Genomic DNA, 16313 nt, shown 5'->3' with positions numbered 1-16313 from the left:
TTAATTATTTATCATTTATCATTTCTTTCTTTGTCATTTATAATTTATTCCTTTATTTATTTATAATTATTACCAATTATCATTGATTTATTAATTAAATTTATTATATTAATACTTATTAATTTATTATTTACAATAATATTTTTATTTATTATTTATAATTTTATGAAACACATATTCGAAGGATAACATAAACAGATCATAAAAAAGTACGTTTTTTGTATCTTTCATTACGACATAAAGATAGAATTGTTTCGTTTCGCCCGAAAAGTCCAAAATTACTTATCGCACTACCCAATATGTATACAAATCGGTGGAGATAACACTCGCGACAGAGAGAGGGCCGGATTCTATTTTTGATTCCGCGGATCGTTTCATCTCTCGGCGCGGCCTTAACCTTGGGGGGAACGGCAGAAAACGTAAAACACAAACTGCGAAGAAAGGAGCCACGAAAACGTACGACGGCAGCGTGCGCGCGCGCGTTTATTCGGCGATGTGGGAGGTCCTCCACGGTCCTCCCCTGGCCCGAGATGTTCGAATCATTTGTCAATGCGGCCCAGTTTAGCGATTCGTCTCACTGACACCGAAATTCCACGGTGGTAGTGCTGTTGATGTTGCGTCCCAGCAGCCCGGGATCGCCCCTATCCACTACAATTTCTTTCATCCCGGGGATCCCTCTCGATCTAACTCGCGCGAGGATGCGGGGTGCGGTTTCCGCGATCTTCTGGAACGGCTTTCTACTCGCTTTCTTGCGATCTACTACCGTGAGGTGCGAGATGCGTGATTAATTGTCGATTTTCGTAGGCGAGAGAAAGAGAAGCAGCCGTGATTCTTCCGCGTGTAAAAACTCTCCCACCATCCATCGTAATGTCAATCACGAGCAGACGCAACGCTCGTCTGAACGGTGATCGCAAGAGTCGGCTCGACTTCAATTGTTGCGAAACCGTCGAGATAACAGAAGTAAGTCTGAAAGAAGCCTGAAAGACATTTAGAAAGGTAGAACGTCTTTTAGACGTCTTGAAGATGTCTTCAAGAAGTCTTTTAGAAGCTTCCGCTACCTAGATTGCATCTGCTTGCGATTGACATTGCGACAGATGCAGAAGGACCTTAACGCGATGAACGTTCCTTTACTCTGGAACCCTCTGGAATTCGTCAACTACACCGAGAGAAGAAAATAGCTAACCTAACTAAAATTATAGTTATTCTTGGCCCCAACCATATTTCTTGGTTGTTTTAACACAAGAATATAAGTAATATGTATATAAGGTAAAATTATCATTAACATCATAGTAGAATTTAATTTAAAAAAATAGTTTCCTTGACCATAATTTATAGTAATTATTTCTCTGTGTGATTATAATTATCAAACTTTTTTTTTCTGAGTGTTGTTCATGTTTAATATCATCAGTTGCGCAAAGGTACCGCTCGAGGGATGTTCGTGCGATCAAATATATCAGTTTTCGAAGGTATCATTCGTTCTCCGAAGGTGGCGGCTTTGGATGTAAGAGATTGCTCGTGTTTGCAAAAATGTCCCTCCAACCTTCTCCAACGTCCTGTGTAGCCGTTCGCCGGGGACATTCCTGCGCGTCGTACAAACAGGGGACAGGGTCGCGGATGGGGGGAGAGGGCAAGGGAGCAGTTAGCAAATATTTTTCTTCCTACGTTACCGCGACGCGCGATCTTTTCAGAAACTGAGAAACGTGCGAAGGTGAGGTTTTCAGTGAACCCCGATGGTTGAACACTTATACGACCAGAGCCAGAGAGACGTTTGTGGAAATCCGTGCCCTTCTCTTTCACTCCGCGCTTCCCTTCTCTTCTATAACCGCGCTATCCTGTTTATTTTTGACCTCGTGAACCTTCCATGGGGCCTTGGCAGCTTTTCGGGCAAGGTAAGGGCGTATACTCTCCCGTGGTTCGCCGGGCGGACCAACGCCTCGCTTCAGAAAAATATTTTTTGCGAAAATGTGGCATTGTGGTCTTTTGATTTCGTGTGCGCGACTGTTCTACCATCTCGCTTGCATACGAACGTATCGTCATTGTGTTTAACAAAGCATTGTTGTAGTCGATCGTGTAATCATGTTTTCAGAACGGGAAGAGACATTACGTATATTCAAACATGACAAAATAATCGATTCCACGTAGACTTATTAGGTCTGTTCTTTTTGGCTAAGCCAGATTGCACCGTTTGCCTTTGGAGTAATATTAAGCGTTGGAAGAGAAAGGAACAACAAAAGATTTCAATGCAGCTAAAAAAGAGAAACCTATTATTTTTATTATTAAAAGACGTTTTAATTAACAAAGGGGGATAAGGGATAAATTAGGGGCGTAAAATTTGTGTGGAAATTAGTAATGTAGATTTTTTAAAAGATGACGTTAATCATATATATTCAACAGCTGTTGATGTAATGACAGCTCTGAATCTTAACCTGTCATCATACTACAATACTCAGTGCGTCATAGTTTGTCAAATTAATAACAACACAATTTTTTATTGGAGTAAACATGTCGAGTTTTGAACCAAAAAAACAGCATTTGCGGGAGATTTTACTTTTCTTGTTTAATTCAAAAGAAAAGTGTCGCTGGAAGCCGTCGTATGCTCGAGGTTTACGATGAACATGCTCCAACCGAGAGAATTTGTGAATTTTGGTTTAGACGATTCAGAAGTGGCGATTTTAACGTGAGTGACAAACATCGTTCTAGTCGGCCGAAAAAGTTCGAAGACACAGATTTGGAAGACTTATTGAGTGAAATTCATGTTAAACGTAAGAACAACTTGCTGAAGCATTAAATGTTAAGTGATCAACTATCGGCAAACGCTTATGAGTCATGGGAATGATTCACAAAGAAGGAAAATGGGTGCCATATGAGCTCAAAGAAAGAGACATCGCAAGGCGTTTGATGACCAGTGAATTGCTGCTTCAAAGATTCAGAAAGAAGTCGTTTTTGTATCGAATAATTACTGGCGATGAAAAATGGGTTTATTTTGATAAACCCAAACGCAAAAAGTTGTATGTAAAGCCAGGTGAACCATCAACATCGTAGCCAAGATCGAATATTCATAGTTCTAAGGTAATGCTGTGTATTTGGTGGAAAAGACGTGGTGTATTACGAGCTGTTGAAATCCGATGAAAAGCTTAATGCTGAACGTTATCGACAATAATTAATTAATTTAAGCCGTGCTTTGAAAGAAAAACGCCCAGAATATGCTAAAAGACACGACAAAATGATTTTCCAGCATGACAATACAAGGCCACATGTTGCAAGGCGGATCCAGGAAACGTTGGAAGCATTTCGATGGGATGTCTTACCCCACTCGTCATATTCACCAGACATTGCCCCTTTCGATTATCATTTGTTTCGATCGATGGCGCACGGCCTTTCTGAGCAGCACTTCAGAAATGTTGAAGAAACCCGAAAATGGATCGATGAATGGATCGCCTCCAAAGACGAACAATTCTTTTATGATGGTATCCATCAGTTGCCAAAAAGATGGGAAAAAGTTATAGCCAGTGAAGGGAAATACTTTGCATAAAATTATATTATACGGTTTTTTCAAATGAACGAGTTTTTAAAGAAAAAAAATCGACATTTTTAATTCTCACACCTAAAATAAAAATAATTGAGGTGAAATTATAGAGTTGAATCTAACGTGGAAGGTGATATCTCCGTGTATGTCAGTTCGAGGAATTCTTCGAAATGTTAGGCAATTTCTATTAGAAACAATTATCCTGCTGAAAATAAATCCCAATTTCGCACCGCAATCTGCTGTGGCTCTTGTGGGTTGTTCTATACTTCAACTGATTAGATATCTGAGACAGAGTCTAACTGTGTAATATATCTTGTTGTTATTTTTATTCCGAGAATCGCCTTGAAGGATATTAGATTTCTCATTCGCCTGTCTGTCGTTCTTCGACATGCTTGTGATAATACCGACAGAGCGGTGATACATGAGATCGCAATGAAATCGGGGGATAATTCAGTTGGCATCTCGTTCTATCGTGACGGCAACGATATCATGAGAAGCTAACGCGTCGGATCTCGCGTACTTACGCGCGTTCACGCGCTCGCCCTCGAGATCATTCTCATAGGGAATGCAGGAAGAACAAGAGCCGCGGCAGGACCCCACGGCGGGAGGATTTAATCTTCAATTCCGAAAATCAACGTAATGTATTCCACCCCGAGGGGAGGTGGGGCCCCTCTTGCCTCGGCTTAGGAGTGGACGAGTAGGTAAAAGGATGCATGGGGGGAAGGGAGCTCGCAACCTGTAATTTCAACGCGAGCGGACTAAGTCGTCGGTAATATGGGAGCCCGGAGCTGGTATAACGGCTCATTTCCATAATTCGTTCTTTAAGCATCATTTTTAATAGGCCCCTGGCGCCGAGAAGGAGAGAGAGAAAGCGGACCGTGCGGCGCTCCGCCGCCGCCGCCGCCGCCGCCGCCGCCGCCGTCGTCGTGGCCGTCGTCGGATTCGGGGGCTTCGTCGTCAGACCCCCGTAGTGTTTACACGACATCGGTCAGACTTCCGTTGTCCTTTGTCTTCGTCGCGATAACGTCTTCATTCCCACGATCGTGAATCTGTTTAAAAGAAACTCCTGGAAAAAAAGAAATATATATATATATATATATATATATATATATATATATATATATATATATATATATAATTGACTAAATAATAAAATAATATTAACAAGAAAATGTTCCGTGTGACAAGAACAAAATCACTCGTTTCTGTATTCAAAGTGTCCTGCCCCCCCCTCCCATCAAAATCAGACCGAAAGTACTGCTCTCAGAATGTGTAACTTTTCTTTTTCAAGGGGAGTCGTATTCTCTTTCTTTCCTTTCTTGCGTTCCGCTACTTTATGCCTTGCGCCTCGCATTGCCGCACAGATGGTACCCCCGTTGACTCTCTATTCTCGCGGTCGCATAATGAAAGCCGGGTTTCAATCGCTGCAATTACCCTACATCGACGATTGCGTAGCGCGCGCGCACGTTGTCCCCCAGTAACCCCGAATTTTCGGCCGGTGCGGGCTCCCGCAACAAAAAGAAAAAGCGGAAGAAAAAAAGAAGAAGAAAGAAAACGGAAGTGCTGCGATGCAGCTCGCGAGACGATGCACGGCGAGCAAGTGGCGGACCGTCTGCCGCCGCTGGCCTTATAAACCGGTCACGTGACCGGGCTGCATCGACGAGGCAACGCGTGGTAGCACCACGAGGATCGTCGGAAGGTTACCAGCTTCCACGGGAGGAAACCGCGAAGGGGAAGAGGAGGAGGAGGACGAAGAAGAAAGAGACGGATGGACGTGCGTGTGTGTAGGTAGAAGGAGCGCGCGAGTAAGAGAGAAAAAGAGAGACGGCGAGAGTGAGATGAAAGTTCACTTCTTCCTCGGTAGCAAGGTTCGAGTCGGCGCGGAGGTAGAGGACCCCCGCCGTGCTCTCCCGCTGCGACCGGTAGCCATCCTCCTGTCCCGTACGTAATACGCATTACGTGCGTGTGTGCATGTCTGTGTGTGCATGTGTGCGTGCGCGCTCCTCCACGTACGCGGAGGACCGGAGGCGCACGCCATTGCGATATTAATATTCCGTCTTTAACCACGGTAAATCAACGGGGAGTACGTCGTCCATCCCCGACCGCCAGGCCAACCTCGGCCGTGGTTTCGGGTTACCCCCGCTCACGGGATCGCCCGGAAGGGCACTTCGCGCACAGGCTGAGGTCTCATTCGGGTTGTACGTGCCTCGGTACGTGGTGTCGCCTTTTCTCAAAGAAGAGAGAGAAAGAGAAAGCTCCACAATGCGCGCTCTCTTCATCAATGACAATTATTTCCGCACGGTGGATGAAGAGGTGCGTGCACCCCGCGTCTGTCGCTGGTTTCATAACGAGAATCGGCGATAATCGGCACGCTGAATGTCGAAGGAACCTCCATGGAACTGTTCCACCGTGTGTTTCTCTCACGACACTCGAGATTTGCACGACTATCGGCCGAGTCGCCGCCAGTGGGATTTCGAAAGAGTAGGAGATAAAAAGAAGGCGAGTCTCTCTCTCTCTTTCTCTCTTTCCCGCCGCGGTCCCCCCAACAGCGCAGTCAAATAAAAAGCACGACGAGAAGCACCGAGCGCGATGCAGCGCATGGAGGCTGCGGGAATTTCAACCCCCGCTGCGAGTGCCACGGAGCCTGCGGGACGGCTGCGCAACGGGGAGATCGCACACCCTCCCTTCGACCTTCGACGTATTTTTGTGTAGTGCGAGCCACACGCAAAGCGCCACGCGATCCGTATACTCGCTTTCCCACCTCGCGACGCCGTCGAAAGTGGTCTCTCGCTGAGCGCGGGTTGATCCAATTTTCTTCTCGGGTTTTCTCGACCTCTCGAGCGCCACCCTGCGCACACGAGGGCTTCCCGTAGGGCTTTCTTCCCGTTGTGACGGAAAGTTCGGGGGTTAATGAATGTTTGACAGAGGAATTATACTCACGTTCGCCACCACGTTTGTCCGCTCCGGATCTCCTTTTGGACATTCCAAGTTAGAATTTTCCTAGCCCTACTTTTCCGACCTGAATTTTCCAACATTTGTATATCCTAAAGGATCAGTGTATATTTAATATACCTGAAAACTGCAGTTCTATTTTGCACCTTTAAATAGCAGAAAACGAACAAAATTCCACTTCCCGACTAGAAATTTATCCCATGGTCCTGATCAGGCTGATTCTAACCAGTTTCTGGATTATATAAGGTAATGCTATTAGGTAAGTCATGTAACATTGCCAACTTTATTAATAATGATTAATAATTAGGATTTAATAACCAAATAATTGATTATGATCAACCTGATCAGAACTATGAAGTAAATTTCGAGTCGAATTGTGGATACTAAAAATGACTTCTCGACAAAGTTAGTAGGTTAAGTAGAATTCAAGAGGGTTGATAGACTTCAGAATAGCAAAGTAGGTATTAGATAAAACTAACTTAAACTACACGGCATTGTCCACCTTATCATAAAGTGTCAAATGAAAGCAAAGGGAGGGAGTGAAGTGACTAGGACTGCGTTCGCTTTGGGCGCTTATACGCTGTAAGCGTCATTCTATCTTCTTCCCGCATGTAATGAGCGATAAAGATAAAATGACGCTTACAGCGCGTAAGTACTCAAAGCGAACGCAGCCTATGTTTCATAGTAACCTATATTTTCCGTAGAGTCCTAGAGAGTAACTATGCAAAATTTGGTCCAGATTGGTCGAAGGATTTAGAAGTTAATAGGGAACATACAAACCGACATTATATTTTATATAAATATTGTAGATATTAGTGTCGATGAAGAGTAGGATCAAAATTTCGATTTAGGCGAATTCGCTAGAGAGACGATTTCTCTCTTCCGCCCCAAGTAACGATAATATTACATCAATGTTATGTTATAATTTCTTATTCAACAATGTCAGTGCAATATAACAAATATTGCATGCAACAGTTACATTGTCAATTAGGCAATTAATTAATAGTATAATTAACATTAATCAGAGAAGAAATGTTGAGTGTAACGTTAAATGTAAATGTAACGTTACTCGATGTCCTCTTTGGACCCTCCTCTTCGATTTTTCCTTACCTTTCTCCCTTCCTGTTCTTCGTTTTCATCGTTTTCGATTAAATTTAATCAGGGAGGGCTCTCTCAACAAGTTCGTTACTAAATAACGTTGCGCTTGTATCAGCAAATTTTACTACCGCCAGCGGGCCATCGGCATCCGAACGTAACTTTAATTAAGGGAACATTTGGAATGTCGAAAGCAAGTTATTAGCTGCGGTAACGTTAAATCCGAAGCCACCACACAAGAGTGAAAAAGAGAGGAGGGATGGAGAGAGAGAGAGAGAGAGAGAGAGAGAGAGAAAGAAAGAAAGAAAGTGGCTCCTTGTGTACGCGAAAGACGGTACAATTTTTCACAAACGTCGTAAACAGGCTGCAGAGCGTAACAGCTACCGAAATGGTCGGCGGAGAAGAACCTGCAGTGGAGCCCGGTGATTCCCCCGGGGGAAAGCACGGGAATCAAATCTAAATGAAAGATCTGACGGGGGGGAGGTCGAAGGGAAGTACGGTGGAGGGAAATAAAACCTCTTTCGGCGTTCCACGGACACATCATAAGCAGCGAAGGCAAAAGGCAGCGGGGGCAAGGGGGTGTTGGCGGCGGGGACTGGGAGCAGAGGGGCGGGGGAGTAGGGCTATCTCTCCCGGATCTCAATCTAAAAACTCCGAACATATTTTCTCGAGTTTAGAGTCGGGCCCCGGCTCTCTTCCATTGGCCGCCGTGTGGAATCTCCGTCGGGCCTCGGTCTTCCTTCTTTCTCTACCTTCTTCCGCCTCTGTCTTTCTTTCTCTCTTACTGTCTCCCCCTCGCTCTTTCTCTGTCTCTCTTTCTCTCCACGTCCTTCTCTCGATCTCTTCTACCTGTTCGCCGCGTTCCCTCGAGATCAAAGCACGCCGACACCAGCAGCTCGGTCCGTGGGGTGTCATCCGAGATGAAGGGTGGGAACCGGCGGTTGTAGGGAGGGTCAAGAGGGGAGTGCAGATAGAGAGAGGGCAGAAAGGTGGCCATACAATATTCATTAATGCGCCGTGGTAAGGTCGCTGGGGGTACTTCTCGGAGGATGAATCAGGAATCGAGCATCGCCCGACGTCCCGGTATAAATCATAGCGCGCCTGTGAAATCGATCGGGGGCCCCCGTTGGCCGCCCGAGCCTCTAACGACTTCACGTGAAAGAGGCGGAGGTGCTTCGAGAAATGAGGCCAATTCTCGGACGAAGGGAACTGGTACGCGCGAGAGTAAACGGCCTGTTATAAATAACTCCACTCGGAATCGTCGTCATGTGACACGACATTGGTCGGAAGTCCATTTCTGGCATGTGCAAAGAAAATATCTGCCTTACCTTCCGGATAAAACGTTGAATAAAATCGCGAGCGACACGCGGTCGAACTTTCAATGCGTATCCGGGACGAAGGCACACGATAGAAATTATTTAGACACACTGATCAAAAATTATTTCTTGTATGTGCGAGGAAAATATTTGCGTTACTTCTTCAATTTTTCCGAACAAAACACTTTTCCGAATAAAATCGCAAAGGGCATTTGCTCCAACTTATAAAACATTCGAGATGAATAATAATAACGAAAAGAGATCGTTTAAATACTGATTAGAAGTTTATTTCTCTCGCACGTACAAGAAGAATATTTTGGTTATCTTGTCGGGTTTTCCGTTTGAAACACTGAATAAAATCGACACGTGTGGTGGAACGTATAAAAAATATATCCGAGATGGCTGCACGATGCGAATCGTTTAGAACGACGATGCGCCGAAGATCATCCTCGAAGTTAAGATCGCAGGACAATAGCGTTCGTGTTCCTCGGTCAATCCTCCATTTTTTTTCGACGGCTATCGACCGTCTGGCATCTAACCCGACCCTCTGCGGCCGTTGAAGATTATACGACTTCATTCAGCATCCTTTGTCTTGTCGCGCGAATCATCAAGACATTTATACCAATTTTTCGAGATCATTTTTTCCAAGGTATCCCCGCGGCAAAGGAAGTGAGATAGGAAAAAGAGAAAGATTGTTGTATAAATTATACAATTTTTACTTTTTTGCTCGCAAATTGTACACGTATATGATTCGTGTCGCGTTCACACAAACCTCGCACAGATACGCGAAATTGAACTCCAATAAGAGTATTCTTGCGACATACGACGGGGCAATAACAACAACGGTAAACGCGATATCAGGTCGCGATATAAAAGGAATGGACGGACGTCGTTAAATTTGTGTTTATTCAGTTATCGGTGGCAATTAATGCAAGAGGACCCCCTCAACGGTGTTATCGGGAAGTCAATGCGATAACGCGGGAATGTTCGTTTTCTCTCACGTACACATATCGGCGTTTTCGCAAGATTGCTTCTTCGATTCTCCTTAGAAAAAAAAAGGTAGTGGATTTGAAAAAACTGCTTCGCTTAGATCATCCATCGCGACGATATTGCGCGTAAAAATTAATGCATAGTGAATGAAAGCTCTTTTAAGCCCGTGTCACACTATGGATTGGAGATAGAGGATTGCGGATTGAAGATTGGAACTTGACCAATTGGAGCCAAGCAGGCCAAGACCAAAGTGCATTGATTCGTCAAAATCTAATCTTCAATTCGTAATCCTCAATTTCCAATCCGTAGTGTGACACGGGCTTAAAACTTATTTTACAATCTATTCCTTGCTTCCTTGTTTCTTGATCTCTTTCTGACTCAAGTCTCGGAAAAAGTCGGAGAACAAGAAACAAGAAGCCAAAAATACATTATAAATTAAGCTTAAAGCTTAATCTGCAATGTGTTCTTTGCTTCCTGTTTCTTATTTTTTTTTTAGTTGAAGGCTTAAGGTAGAGAAAGCTGAGTCAGAAAGAGATAAAGAAAAAGAAACAAGAGGCAAATAACACACGGTAGATCAAACTTAAAGAAGTAATTTAACGAAAGAGACAAGAATGTTGGTTGAAGGTTTGGCAAACTCTATTTCGATCGCACTGTGATCGTGGCTGAGATGCGACGCTCGCCTGCGGCATTGAGAACCATTCGAACCACGTTGATAGCAACAGGTGGATCTTGATCTCGATATGCTTGAACTTGTTTACCACTTCAACAAACCACCAGACGCACGGATTGCAAGTCGCGACAAGATTAGATTGCCGTTCAATTAGCACCCCGGCGATGAGGCATCGCCAAGCAGCCAGCCGCGGTATTTGGCTCGCGATATCATCGCGACTATCGTTGCGTGAGAGCGAGAAAGAGAGGGAGAGGGAGAGGGATTTTTTATTTTTCCGCAAAAAGTCAATAAAAGAGAGGAAAGGAACCGCGGTCATTAACGATGCCCGGTCGGCATTATCGCGTCGTAAATCAATCAGTCGGCTGAACAAAGCGACGACACGCCATCGTGGCACCGCGACGTGCCGTACGACAGAAAGGAAATTTCTCACGGGTCACCAGAGGTCCATCTTTCTCTCCTTTGTGACCGAAGAAAGTCGCCGGGTTTTCCGGGTTTTGTTCCGGAGCGGAGCGATGCCGAGGACGGTGCAGCCGGGGATACCCCGCGAGGCGATTCTTCCTGCCTCGGGAGCGGAAAACTGGACCCGGCCTCGTTTGACTCTTCATCCGTGGAGAATGGAGCATTATTTAACGAGCACGTGGTGCGCGCTTTACGACATCTGTTCCGTCGGCGAGAAACGTGTTTTCCTCTCGGCTGTGCGCGACGCGCTCCCCCTATAAATCGCTCCTGACGTTACGATTTACGACGGCGGGGGAATTAAACGCCGCGCGATTGATAGTGCCGTTTAATTGTTCGTCTCTCGGCTGCGTGCGAGCGCGAGACGAAGCCACGGGGACAATTAGGTGTGCTCCTGCATTCTTGAGAATATCGTGCTGGCGCGACGCGGCACGACGCGATGTGACGCGTGTCACGGACGCGCGGAATTAACCCCACGTACGCGTATTCACGAGTGCCCCCTCCTCCCGCACCCTTGAAAGTATCAACGTCCACAATCAAAGGAAATGTCGGCTCCCAATTAGCGCGTTCATTCCGCGTATTCAGATAGCGATGGAACCAGTCAGAGTGTTTACTTGAAGAGCTCGTGGACCGACCAATCGCGGTTTACGAAATTGCTCGGTGCGCGAGCGTGTTGTCGCAACAATTGATCCGTGACAAGTCGAATTATGTAACGCAGAATTTTTCCTTCGCCGCGCGCGCCAATATCCGCTCCATAGAACGGCGTCGTGAAACGACACCGCTGTCGCCGCCGCCACTACTATCGCTACCACCACCACCACCACCACCACCACCACCACTCGATGATAACGCATACGTCGATCTCCGCGGCTTTTTCTTCCTTCCCACTTTTCTTAGATCATAATTTTTTCTATTTTTACATGATTTGTTGCGTATTATTATATCAGTACGAGGAGTTCATTGCACAGTACAAGAAAATCCTGAAAATATGCCTCCATTGAAGATTCCCTACAGGTTGCGCGTATTTTTTCCTTTTATAACATAATTTTCAATTGTAATTTTTTATACTATTTCTCATATCATTATATCCATTGAAGAAGTTCATTACGCGACGTAAGGATTTCTGGAAAGGACCTGGTAGAAATCTAATGCAGTTTTTGAATAGTTACTAGACAGTTATGTGAACTTTTGTGTAGCAACTACAGAGTGATTTGCTTGGGATCCCAATCTAGATATAACGCTTTTCTATCTTTTGTGCAGTTACTGTACACGAACGATGCACAAAATCAAATGAACCACTCATTGAACCAAAACCAGAACAGAAAATGAATAAAAAGTATTCAATTAATTGGTAATCAAGTCTACTGCTTATAAAATAGACAGTACTTTAGTAATATTTTATTTCCTGTGTATGCTTTCTAGTTGAAAAATTGTAATGCTAATGAAAGCCATAAAGCAAGAAATCTTTGGTGTGTAACATATATTCATGTTTTTCACTATTATCAACTGATGTGCTTTTATCCATTATTGTAGTTGTACTATTTTGTCAGGTTCTGAATCTGAGCTATTGTGATAGTTTTCTTCTGTATCATTGCCATCAGAATAGCCTGATGCGTTCTCATTGTAATGAAATTCTCTTTTATTAACATATACCCCATTTATTTTTTGGTCACTTTCTATCTTTAGTTGTTATCTCTGTCAGGGCTTAGTATTATCAAGCGCCTTATTTTCTCCTATTTTCTTTTTTGCTCTATGCTTTTCTGCTTATTCATTGTTCACGCAATTTTACAAACTCTTTTTAAACAATATAAATACATATTTTAAGAAATTTTTTCACGATACACATTATAAGCCTGCTTGAATCATTGAAGAAAATCTTATCGAGTTCTTATCCAGTTTCTACGCAGTATTCTTGCAACTAATGAGATTAGAATATATTAATACTAGACAATAACTGCGCAGCTGTCCACGCAAACTGCATACATTTCTATCAAGGTACACCCCTGTCGGGGATGTATTGCAGATTGCGCATATTCTCCGCGTCGGCGTCGCGTTAGCTAACTATCCCGCTGATCTTCAAGGTCACGTCACGTTCTTGGTCGACATCATCTATGGCCTGAGCTCGTCCAATTATGACACTCGCGCCCACAGCAAAACATTGTTATTATTCTTTATTCTCCCCCGCTATCTTGACGATCTTCGCCGACGCTCTAATCTCGTTCTCTGAATCCATTAGATACTGCAAACGCTATGAAGCTTAAAGAAAAGCCATAATTGGTCCATATGGCGCTCAAAGCATTTGCAACGTCTAATGGGTCGCACCTTCTGTCTCACTCGCGGCGCCGGCCGCGAGTTTCGTTCCTCCAGTCTCTCGTTATCAATTGCGTCATCGTACGGCGGAAACGTGTTCTCCGACGACCTTCGACGGTCGGATCGCGCCTTTCGAAACTACGTCGACGACAATGTGCGAGCGAGCAAGCACTTCCTAATGACTGGGGGCCCCCCGGACCGCAGGAGTCGACCGAGAGTCGACCGTCATTCAGGGACGCTGTCGTCATTTTCGCGTGATTTCGCCCGCCGGGAAGAAATTACACGGTGCTGCCGGCGTTCTCTGTTGACTCAGCTTGCGACCGCTTGCTCATTCACGCCGATGCGCTAATACGCTGCAGATAACACGCCGTCGCCAGCGGCTCTTCTCCAGATAGAGATATGCGAGCGCTTTGGTCGAGGACTTTGTTCCCTAAGAGCTCTCTCTCAGGTCGTGATCAACAGCAGGCCGTGTGAGAAGAGGTCGTGGTGAACGACATGCTCGGCCGAGGGGGAGCAGATCGCGCCGAATTCAGTGGCTCGCGATCGCTGCGCGGGAGGTAGAGCAATGAGAGGGCAACCCTGTGTCTCGTCACTCGCGATACATCTATCTGTCCTGCTCGCTCCCGCGGGTTAACGCGGGTCGATCTTTATCTAATAGAACATGTATAGAATGATCCATAAGACGCCTTTGCAAGTTGGCTCCCGAGATGCGTTCTCTCGTTTGAAAGCCGCCAACAAGGTCGATCCCTACGCGGAAGAGGAGTAATTTGTTCACCACTCACGTCTCCTGATCCCGCCTTCTTGGAATTCCCCGCGGGTTATTAGTTCCCCCTTGAGGCGCTTCCCGAGTCCGAAGATTAAGTGGCTCGAAAGTGTACTATTAACTTTAAATTGAAGTTATTTTTATAATTCTCAGATAAAGAGTCGCATGATAAAATTCGTGATTATGTCGCACTTGGACAAAATAATCGACGAGGAAGAGAGAGAGAGGGAGAGAGAGCGCTTATACGAGATTAGGTGCCACGTCACAATACCAAAACGCATTCGCGTACACGCTGCGGACCATCTGTTTTATAACATCGTTCACTTAGCCCCGTCTTCGGATCGAACGGCTTGGCACCAGTTCTCGGCCGCCAAGGAGGCAGCAAGGGGCCGTCGATGTGTACACGATGTACCAACTGCGTTATCATTGCTCCATGTGTTGGTGATGCACATGGAGGGGCGATATGGGCGATAGTGCGACTATATATAAGCCCGCGCATTCGTCACCGCCATCAGTTCGATCCTCTTCATGTTCTTCGTTCTCATAAACGGCGCTTCTGCGATACCAGTTAGTTAAGTCGTCGTCGTCTCTAATCTCGAGTATCCGCGCAATCGATCCTCCGGGAGCGGTGCTGCAATCGCTGATAAATAATCAGACGTCGCTACGACGTGCTACTGAGAAGAAGAAGTGTCGGAGAACACAGAGCCTAGTTGACGTGCGACTGCAACTCGAGCTCGGCGAAGTTCACCGTCGAGTCTCGCCCTCGAGCTTCGACCCGCGACCCTTCACCTTCTGCTTCCTCCTCCAGTTCAGCTTCTCTTCTCGACACGTCATTCTCAGAGTCATCGGTCAGCGGGCAACGCACAATTCAGGAAGGATGGGACTCTCTTAGCGTCCACGCTCCGGCACTCCCGCGATCTCGTCGAGCTCCCCGTTGAACTTTCCCGTGCGATCTCTCGTCGACCTCGAGGCGACGAGACGCATCAGAGCCGAGAGAGAGAAAGAGACAGATTATCCCTTGAATATTTTCTCGGCTCACCTCGCGTTTCCGTCAAAATAACACGCGCGCAGACTGTCTTCTGTAACGCGACGGCAGTGTCTTATGACTCGTGCGCTGCGCGCCGGCCCAGTTATGTTCTCGATCGAGTACAGCAAGCAATTCCTGAGCTACCGTATACTCAAGTCCAACCGGTTCAAATACATCTGACGATACGGACTCGGACTACGTGGTAAAGGGTGCGAGCGGGGTGGTGTGTGTGCGTGGTGCCGCGGACGACTTGTCGTACCTACGGTGCTCAGGAAGTCGGAGAGGACGGTGTCCTGGCAAGACCTGGAAAGTCTTGTGTCGGAGTCCAATGGTCGGCTGGCTCTCCACGGCGACGTGGGCTTGTTGAGGCAGTTCGGCGTCGTCGAGATTCGTTAATAAGGCGAAGCTTTCGATTTTCCTCTGCGTGTTTGAGAGAGAAGCAGAGGGAAAATATCGTCTTCGAGCAAAGTTAAATCGAGCAGTTGGTTGTTATTAATTCAAATTCAATACGAGAGAGCGTGGGTGTTTGTCATTAAAGGATCTCAAGTGAAATTCACAAGGAGGATTCATTAAAATTTCATCGCAAACTCGTCTTAGGGACGGAAGGGTTATTTTGTATAGCGCCGATTTCTTTGTCGTTGAGGGAGCTCTAATCGGGAAAGTCACCCGGACATCATCGGGTACCAGCGTTCATTAACGAAACGGAGGGTCTTGGCGGTCGAAGGGCCGTCGGAGTCAGGCCTGCGATTCACCTAGGCGACATCGCTCGGGAGTCAGGATACGCCTGTAATATCGGCTCGTGAATGATCATTAAAAGCGAGCATCAAGCGGCAGGATCAGAGCGGAAAGCGAAATCACTCGGAAATTCCGAGCGAACGGGAGAAAGAGATAGAGAAAGAGTGAGAGGGGAACAGAGAGGGGCACACACGGAGACGCGTCTATACTGACTTTTCGCGGCGGTATATACACATACACACATATAAATATATATGTATATATATATATATATATGCATATACATATCTATGCGCGTATAATCAAGCCGCATAAAACGCAAATTAAAGGGAGTCTTACTAATTAAAGCGAGCGCTCGAGCGAAATCTGCACGTCTTTGGTCAAATCGGTGAGGTCGGTATAAAGTCGTCGATAGAGAGGAGAACAGAGAGAGAGAGAGAGAGAGAGAGAGAGAGAGAGAGAGAGAGAGAGAG

The 16313-nt window shown here is 45.8% G+C and overlaps 2 protein-coding genes across 2 annotated transcripts in view; both read left to right on the top strand.

The window, feature by feature from the left end:
* The window catches only part of LOC116843743, a 185929-nt gene that overhangs the window by 155028 nt on the left and 14588 nt on the right, over window positions 1-16313 (top strand). The gene's annotated exons all lie outside the window — the stretch shown is intronic.
* Window positions 1-16313, top strand: part of LOC116843727 (zinc finger protein Rlf-like) — a 33649-nt gene that overhangs the window by 9160 nt on the left and 8176 nt on the right. The window lies entirely within an intron of this gene.

This window comes from Odontomachus brunneus, unplaced genomic scaffold, assembly GCF_010583005.1.
Source record: "Odontomachus brunneus isolate Ranch 3 - 2012 unplaced genomic scaffold, Obru_v1 Obru_scaffold_035, whole genome shotgun sequence".
Taxonomy (NCBI): Eukaryota; Metazoa; Arthropoda; class Insecta; order Hymenoptera; family Formicidae; genus Odontomachus; species Odontomachus brunneus.
The sequence above is the reverse complement of the archived record's forward strand: the minus strand, read 5'-3'. Positions and strand labels throughout refer to the sequence as shown.